Source organism: Hipposideros armiger, unplaced genomic scaffold (genome assembly GCF_001890085.2).
Source record: "Hipposideros armiger isolate ML-2016 unplaced genomic scaffold, ASM189008v1 scaffold_719, whole genome shotgun sequence".
NCBI classification, from domain to species: domain Eukaryota; kingdom Metazoa; phylum Chordata; class Mammalia; order Chiroptera; family Hipposideridae; genus Hipposideros; species Hipposideros armiger.
The window spans coordinates 539,352-548,859 of NW_017732069.1; positions in this window are offsets into that span (position 1 = coordinate 539,352).

Below are 9,508 nucleotides of genomic sequence, written 5' to 3' on the forward strand. Positions count from 1 at the left end.
GAAACACTTCCAAGGCCCCGCCTCTCTTACAGGCCCATGTCTAATGGCAGCTCCTGTGCTAATCATGTATACTCTGTTCTCAGTGCTACTCAAGCAAAAAGTGGTGCCTGTTCTGTTTAGCTGCATCAAGGAATTTAAAGAAGAAAACTATGAGACTGGGAGATCCTGCCCTAAATAGTAAGGAATAAAAAATAAAAAAAAGTGTTCGGTATTGCCAGGGATGGATGGCAGATCTTTCCTGAGAAGCAGATTTCCATGGGAGAGAAATGAATGTAGAAACCCCACTTTCAGAGAAAGCTGCTATATTATTCAGTTGGGAATTTAGACAATTAAATGTCTGATTGGAGCATCACAATAATAAAAAGAAAGACACTAAGTAAAACAAAATAAAGGGAGACACAGAAATACACTGGAGACTCGGTTTGCAAGATCCAAAGTCCCAGTGTTTACAGACGAGCTCCGTCTGAAAGACAGTTATCAGAACAGACTGAGGAACGTGGTCCGGCTCCGTGGAAATGAGAACACTGTGTGGAGGATTTACAGAGTGTTGGGTGAGGTTTAGGGATGGAGGCGCCAGCATTTGAAGCTGTGGAAGGCAGTGTCATCACCTCCTGTGTTTGGAATTTCAGAGCCATCCCAGAGGCCACGAAACCCAGCTGTGCCCAAGGAGCCCAGGCTGAGATGGCAGGAGGTAAGATGGTCTTTGGTGCTCAGTTTCATAATGAAAGTGTAGTTTTCAAGTGGCAGTGACATCATGACCCTCACAATAGTATCCAGGAACCTAGCCTAATAGGATGTGCCCTCCACCCCACCCCATCTTGATGTTATTTATTTCTCCCCTACATACATCTGCTACAAGTCCTGCAGGGGCCATGGGCATTGAACAAGAGCTAACACTAGGAAGGGGACAGGAAAAGCAGTGAGGATTGGAACCAGCAGCCCGCTTGGAGAAGGGGGAGAAGGGCATGGAGACCAGCTGTGGTCCTTCAAGCTTATGCTCCAGTGAGGTGGTTTAAAAGGGGACGTGTAGGAGATGGGTGACCAACATGTCTTCTACATCACAGGACAGTATAGACAATCCCATTTCCTTAGTAGGATAAGATTCAAATGCATGGTTCAAAAATGAATACAGAAAATTTTATGAAAGATAAATTATTTCATTTGTTTTAAAATAATCCATATCCTTTTATAGCAGGAAAACTATACAAGAATGCTGTAAACATATGCTGACCACAGGTCGTTAGCATTAAGTTTTCTCCCAGGAAAGAAAGTGAAGAGGAAAATCATTCAAGTATCAGTCGAAAGATGGCCCAAGATTTAGACCTGGGACCATCAGGTGTCCGATCCCACACGTGATTACATCAGAAACATCATACCATCTTCAAATCGTGTGCCTCTGAGTCTTCAGACCTTACTCTTAGGAGTGCCACTCACAGCAAGTCAGTATTGCTACAAGATTGATGTAATCTGAACACATCCATTTTTTTTAATTCAATTAGTTTAATCCTTCTCTTTCAGGCAATAAAATATCTAAAAATCACAAACAGATTTGCCTCTATAATCTTGATTGCTAATGATCCCTGATTATAATAAGCATGTAATTTTCTTTGGCATAAAATTATCTATTGCTTTTAAAAAAATCAATTTCTGATGGTTCTGAGATTATTCCAGACAACTAGATGTTATGTATTTCTTCTCTCTGAGAGAATTTTCTGGTGGGCCACCCTGGTTTCAGGAAAAGAACTTAACCTTTGCCTGTTGCTCATATGTTTTGTAAAACTGTTAGAAATGTTTAAAATAGGATGAGTGGAAAGGGACTATGCAATATTTTTGTTATTTTAAATTGTACCTTTGTTGAATTAGTGTGAATTTAGTCCTAGTGATTTAGGACCCAGGGCTATTGATTGTGACCTGCCCCTTCCCTGCACAATGATTGTCAAAAAAAGAGGACACAAACATCCACAGGAAGTGATTCTTGGACCTGTAAAGTAAAATAATCTATTGTGTGTGAATTTGTGCTCTTCCTGGGCCTTAAGAATATTTGGGGAAGGACGAGTGTCTCAGTCAGCTTGGACTGCTATAACAAAACACCATGGATTGGCAGCCTTATCAATAGCAGACATTTATTCCTCACAGTTTTAGAGGCTGGAAGTCCAAGATCAAAGTGCCAGCATCCTTGGTGAGGACACTCTTTGAGGTCAGACTTCTCCTGTGACCTCACATGGTGGGGGGGTGGGGGTGGAGGAGCTCTCTGGTGCCTCATTTATAAGGTCACTGATCCCATCATGGGGGCTGCACCCTCAAGACCTCATCACTTCCCGAGGCCCCACCTCCTGATACCACCACACTGGGGGTTAGGTGTCAATATATAAGTTTTGAGGGGACACAGTCAGTCCATAGCAACGAGAATCAGAAAGTCAGAGGACAAGCAAAAGGCAAAAAGTTTTGTAAGGGAAATTATCAGTTAGCAAGATCTTATATAAATACTGAGGACAATGACCTGTCAATTTGATAGTAGGTGGCACTGGGGGTTTTGAGAACAAATGTGAATTTTACTTTCCAGTTTTGCTAAAATCAAGATTTTCATTCAATTTAAACTATGTTCACTGCGTGCATTTGTGCCAATAACTGAAGGAGGTAATCAGTCTTCCCTCCAGGCACTGAGAAAGCGCAGCTGCCCAGGGCTAGGAGAATCGCACCCAGGGTAATGATAATGAGGTCACTTTGCACGTTCCATGGGGCTGCAATTCTCAGGGTTCATTATGAAGCATAAGATATGGCAAAGGATAATGAACTCCCTGCTACCTCAAGTCTTCAGTTTGACATATATGTTTCACAATTTCCTAGGAAACTAAAATTTACAGTTAGTTTGAAGTCCCTAGTCAAGCCCCCAACTACCTTTCTTCCCCTGTATAGATAAGCAATAGCCTGGATTTGTCATCCCATTCATACTTTATGCTATTTCGATATATTTCGTGTTTTCTACTGCATTATTTTACCTATTTTTAAATTTACGTGTTATAATGCTATACATTTCGTTTCATAAGTAGCTTTTCCCACAAGGTTTTGGAGAATTTATTCTATTGCATGAGAAATCATTTTGAGATAAGAGAATTATAGGCAGTCAGGGAAATGGCCCTATAGAGGCAATCAGGGTGGAAACCATAATAGAAGCCAGGAAAAATAGTTTTAATAGCTGACCAATAGGTTTAAGTCACAGGACCCCACTAAAATGACAAACTTGGGAGGAGGAGATGGTTTTTTTCAAAGCCTATAACAAGGAAGTTACAAGTTAAGATTCACCTCCAGAGAGAAGGATTAAGACAGGTTAATTAGCAAGGTAAAACAGTCAGGAACTCCCTAATAGAATGAGCAGCAGACATTGATATCTTCAAAGCCCCAGCCTTGAGATAACACAATCCTATCAAAACAGAGACATCAATTATGCTCTGAGGCAACTAAACAGTTTCCAGAAAACACCTCCTCCCGGGCTAAGTTCCTCCTCAGGTATACAAAATATATGGATAAAAGGAGTAGTTCCTCTCCTAACATGGGCAACTCAGTCTGGACCCCCTCTTGTTTTGAGAGCTGTTACTTTCTACCCTAATAAACTATCCTCTATTCTAAACTTTACCTCTCTGGTCCATGTCTCCATTCTTCAGCTTCACAAGACTACGATCCCAGCACAAGAAATATCCTACATCAGTTTTAACTGTTGTATAGTATTTTGTGTACGAATATTCCACAATTCCCTTTTTCTGTGGCCCTAGCATGCTCATTTGGATGGGTTCTAAGAACAGCGATTGCAGAGGGATCTTTTTTTGTGTCAGACTTTTTAAAGAGGACAGACATATGAGATTCGCTGGTTTGTGTTCCTTTCGGGCAGGAAGCAGGCACAGGCACCCAAGTCGCGGTCCCTGGAGAGCAGCGAGCCACACAGTACTTGCTGCTGCAGCCTCGGTCCCAGCTGCAGCATCCAGCATACCTGGTGTGACATCTGGGAGCCGCCAAGAAGGGAAATTCTTGCCACAGCTTCCAATCTAAGCCGTCAAAAGTGCGGAGACAGTGGACAATTTGTACATGTGAGATCTCCAAAACTGTGATCTTTTTTTCAGGGAGCAACTAAATGTGTGCTCCATTAACATTAAAAAACATCAGTGTATTAGATTGGCTGATGATATTTTAATGTGTTTAGTTAAAATTCAGGGAAGAATTAAATGCTTCCAAAGGGAAACAAGGTCTCTACAAGAGGGTGGCAATGACAGTGGCACCCCATGGGGACAGGCTGAGCCCTCTGGCCACTGCTCCTGCTCCAGCTGGATGCTGGGCCTGGCTCTGGGGTCAGGGCTGCACTGTGAGATACCTGGGAATGCTCTAGTGTTTTCTCCAGTGCTGGTGAACTGTTTGCAGAAGTCCGACCTCTTCTGGTTTAATCCTTATTTTCTGTGTTCTACTTTCTGGGTTATTTCCTCCAAGTCACCTTTCAACCTTTCAACATTTTATTTCATACTTTTGCTCTTATATTTCATATTAAAAAGCTCTTTTGTGTTTATCTGATTGTACCATTTATCTTTTCTTGCAATCCTTCCTTATTTCAAGGAGGCAACATTCCATTATATTTTTATACATATTCATAGTTTTTTGTTAATAATATTTCTTGTTTCTTTTAAGTCTTTATTGCCTAATGTTACTATTTTTACTGTTTGCCTGTTTAGTTTTTTTTTTTTTTTTGAGGGGGGGAGAGTTCAGAACAAGTCAGACCAAGATGGACCTCTGTGGTGTGTGGATTCTTTTATGCTAAACGCATCCGACGCCCTGTGGGCTCAAAAGAAACTTCTGAACCCATTCAACAACCTAGAAGAATTTAAACTAGTGGCCATGCATGTAATAAGAGATTATCAGAGATAACATTTTTTGATATCTCTATATGGCAGGACAAACTACTAATCACTGAACATCTGCTATTTTCTGGTATGGAATTAACCCCAGGTCATTTGCAAAAGGTGAAACCATTCACACAAGACTCAACAAAGTGGGAGAGCAAAAAAAGGTTTTATTAGAGTAAGGAAGCCAGTGGCAGCCCAGTAATAAGGACAGAAACACCAGGGGTGGGGGGAGTGGGAATGGGGGGTTGCCAGGGCAGAGGCTCAGAGTAGACAGCTAAACCTAACTTCAAGTTAGCTTTTTCTTATATAGGGAAGGAGGAGTCAGGCAGGCAGGTTTGAGGGCTGACATCACTTCCTGGGGCCTGGTCTGTTTGAAGATGATGTTATCCTCAAACTCTGGACTCAGACTCAGCCATCATGGCCTGGGACTTTATGCATCACTAGTGAAAACTGCAAAGGAGTTGTAAATTGGATTCTGATGTCCAAGCGTGGCAGTGGGCCCTAGACAAAGGCCTTCCCAGAACATGTGGTCACTAAGGATTTCACGTAGGCTTCAGACAAAGACACTCCTGGACTGAATGGTCATCAAGGCTCCCACGTTTAATATTTCCAAATTCCTACCTCACCCGAGAGCCAGACAGGAACTGGCACAATGGCCACATGTCCTAATAATAAATCTTAGCTGCCAACCTGGAAACTTCAGGGTATATAGCCCCAAGTCCCACCCGGGTCGGGGCTCAGCCTCTGGATGTAAATCCGCTGAGCCTGTGCCAGCATTAATAAAGCTGCTTCCCAAGACTTGGTGTCCTGTTTCTTTGTCTGGATTCCCCGAAACAAAATTGGGGGCTCACCTGGGAAATGGAGTCGGCGATATTTTCACCTCCCTTGTCCCCGAGGCCCGGCTCCCCAGGACGAGAGGGGACGCGTACTCTACTCGGCGCCAGCGGACCCTTGTCTGTCAGTGGGGACTTCTCCCCTGCCGACCACGGGGGACCGACCCAGGAGTACAAAGGAACCTGGAGGGCTACGGGAGCACTGCCCAACCAGACAGGTGAAGACCCGGGTCCCTTAAGGCAGCCTGTCCATCAGCGGACAGAAGGGGAGACTGATCACCTCCCAGAGTCACCTGAGTATCTCAATTTCTGAGAGAAACTGTGACTCCCAGGAACAGGACAGCGGGTGGAGAATGAATGTGTTTGAGTCTGTGTGAATGAGACACAGCCTGTCTGTGAAGCGAGTGTGGAGTCCCGATCCGCGGGTCCATGGCGTACCTCTTATGGCTTAGGGTGGCATCGCTAAATTGTCTTGTACAGTTTAGTGATCTGAGTCAGGGATTAGTACCAACCCACCAATTGCTAAGAGGCTCCTGAATTATCCCTGCGAGGGGAGCGGCCGGACACTGACAAAGCGAATCTCTGAGTGTGTGTCGCACTGATTTCGGGTGGTTGCCATGGTGGGCGACAGAGTACTCAGACTCCGTAAGGATGTATGTTAAAATGTTTTTAAAGGGATTTTCGGGGGATTATGGCATTAAGATGACCCCCCAAAAGCTCCGTACCTTCTGTGAGATTGATTGGCCATCATTTGGTGTCGAATGGCCAGCAGAGGGAAGCTTAGACAGAGACCTCATATAAAAAGTCTACCTCGTTGCTACCGGTGGTAGTCCTGGTCACCCTGATCACTTCACTTACATCGACTCATGGGAGGCTATGGCACATACCCGACCCCTTGGTTGAAGTCCTGTTTGGAAAACCAGAGCAGAGTTCTTTTGGCGCAAGTTATGATCCCCTCACAGAAGCTGCCTAAGAACAAAACAGAAGGACAAAAGCCGGTCTTGTCTTCAGACCCAGAGGAGATCGCGCCCTCCTATTCGCCTATCTACCCACCTCTTCCAGGAGCTTCTGAGCCACCAGCTCAGCCCCCAGTACCACCCTCACTGGCCCCACTTTCTCCACCCACCACGCTAGCCCTACCTCCAGTACCGCCTTCGCAGGCTCCACTTTCTCTGCCCACGCCCCCTTCCCGGAGTTTCCTGCTACACCACCGCCTCCAGTCCTGACCCCATAGGGGCCCACAGATAAGTGGCTGCAGACAAAGGGCCCTGAGACTGGCGCTCTCCAGCTCCCCCTACGGGAAACCAGAGGCCCTGTCTACTATGACCAGGAAGGCCAGATTCAGGGAGGCCGACGCATGTTTGTGTACCAGCCCTTCTCAACCACTGATCTCTTAAATTGGAAAAATCATATATACCCCATCATATACTGAAAAGTCGCAGGCTTTGACTGACCTCCTTCAATCAATCATTCAAACGCATCAGCCCAGCTGGGTTGATTATCTCCACCTCCTCCTAACTCTCTTCAACACTGAGGAACGCAGGCGAGTCACCCAGGAAGCTATAAAATGGCTGAAGGAACATGCCTCACCTGGGACCTTAAACATTCAAGTGTATGCCTAGAACCATTTCCCTGAGGAGGATGCCCAGTGGGACCCCAATGACAACTGGGACTTCCAGATGCTGGAACGGTATCATGAAGCCATTATAGGAGGCCTAAGGATGGTAAAAAAAAAAAAAAATCATCAATATGAACAAGATCTCTGAAGTCCTCCAGGGACCAGAGGAGAGTCCAAGCCAATTTTATGAAAGACTCTGTGAGACATTTCGTCTCTACACTCCCTTTGACCCCAACACTGTCGAGAATCAGCGGATGGTCAATGCTGCTTTCATAGGGCAGTCCCAGGGCAACATCCGGCGGAAAATTCAGAAACTGGATGGATTTGCTGGCATGATATCAGCTACTCGAAGTGGCGACCAAAGTCTATGTCAACTGTGACCAGGAGGCTCATCAAGAGGCAGATCGGAAGATGAAGAAAAAGGTGGACTTGCTTGCTGCTGTGCTTGTCGAAAGGGTTGGGACCCCAGGACAAAATGCCATCCAAAATCTGGCACTATGCCAGCGAGGGCGACTTCAAGTGGGGCAACACACCAGGAGGCCAAAGCTGGGATACGACCAATGTGGTACTACCACAAACGTGGCCACTGGAAAAATGAATGTCCTCAGCTGTTGGGGAGGATGCCAACAGGTCTGAATCCCCGGAGGCGGGCTCGAGTCACTCCCGGCCGGTACCAGCCACCCCTACAGATGCCAGGCCCTTCTGGAGACGACTTCATCGGACTCGCTGGCATGGAAGAATACAGGGAAGAGTAGGCCAGACTGGGCTCCATTCAGCTAGGCCCCCAGGAGCCTATGGTACGGATGTTAATTGGGGGCCAACCCATTGACTTTATGGTTGACACAGGCGCTGAACATTCCATTGTGACATGGCCCATAGGCCCCCTCTCCCAAAAGCAGGTCATCATCACGGGTGCCACGGGAGGACGAGTCCATCGGCCCTTTTTACAACCTCGACAATGCACCCTGGGAGGCTGAGAAATTACTCATCAGTTCCTCTATTTGCTAGACTGCCCTGTAGCATTATTGGGGAGAGATCTACTAGGAAAGCTCCAGGCTCAAATCACCTTTAACCACAGTGGCAACTCCGAGCTAACATGGGGCAAATCAGGGTCTAAGATTATGTCCCTCACCATACCTCAGGAGGAAGAATGGCGACTCTTTGGTCTTGTAGAAGAGGTCCAAGAGGGGACCGAACTCCCCTTCTCAATAACGGGAGTTTGGGCAGAAGACAACCCACTGGGCCTGGCATGACATGCGGCCCCAGTAGTTGTAGAACTTAAACCTGGGGCAGAACTGGTGCACCACAAGCAATATTACATTCCCCACAATGCACGAGTTGGCATCCGAAAACATTTGGACAGACTCCTAAAATATGGGATTCTTCGTCCCTGCCAGTCACCTTGGAACACACCTCTGCTTCCAGTCCAAAAGCCGGGTACTGAAGATTACCGTCCAGTGAAGGACCTGAGAGCAGTAAACCAAGCAATGGTTACTCTACACCCAGTTCTTCCCAATCCATATACTCTCCTGGGCCTCATCCCAGCTAAAGCAACCCACCCACTTCACCTGCCTGGACCTCAAGGACGCCTTCTTCTGTATTCGTCTGGCCCCGCAGAGCCAGCCACTCTTCAACTTCCAGTGGGAAAACCCTGAAAATGGGGACAAAGGCCAGCTAACATGGACATGGCTACCACAGGGCTTCAAGAACTCCCCAACTATTTTTGGGGCCACCTTGGCTTTGGACCTAAAGCCCTTTCCAGCCAGCCAAACCTGTTGTGTACTACTCCAATATGTAGATGACCTCTTACTAGCCAGAAAGAGCTATGATGGCTGCATGCAGGGTACATATCACATCCTTAAACATTTGTGGGAAGCAGGCTACAAGGTCTCCAAGAAAAAGGCTCAGATATGCCAAGACAGGGTCAAATATCTTGGTTTCTACCTCTCACAAGGACAACGCCAGCTCGGCCCAGAAAGGAAACAGGCGGTATGTACCATCCCTGTCCCCACTACTCGAAAACAGGTCCGTGAATTCTTAGGGGTGGCAGGCTTCTGTAGGATCTGAATCTCAAATTTCTCTACTATAGCCAAACCCCTTTATGAAGTCACAAAAGGGGGTGAACGTGAAACTTTTCTGTGGGAGTCTCCACAACAGAAAGCTTTTAATGA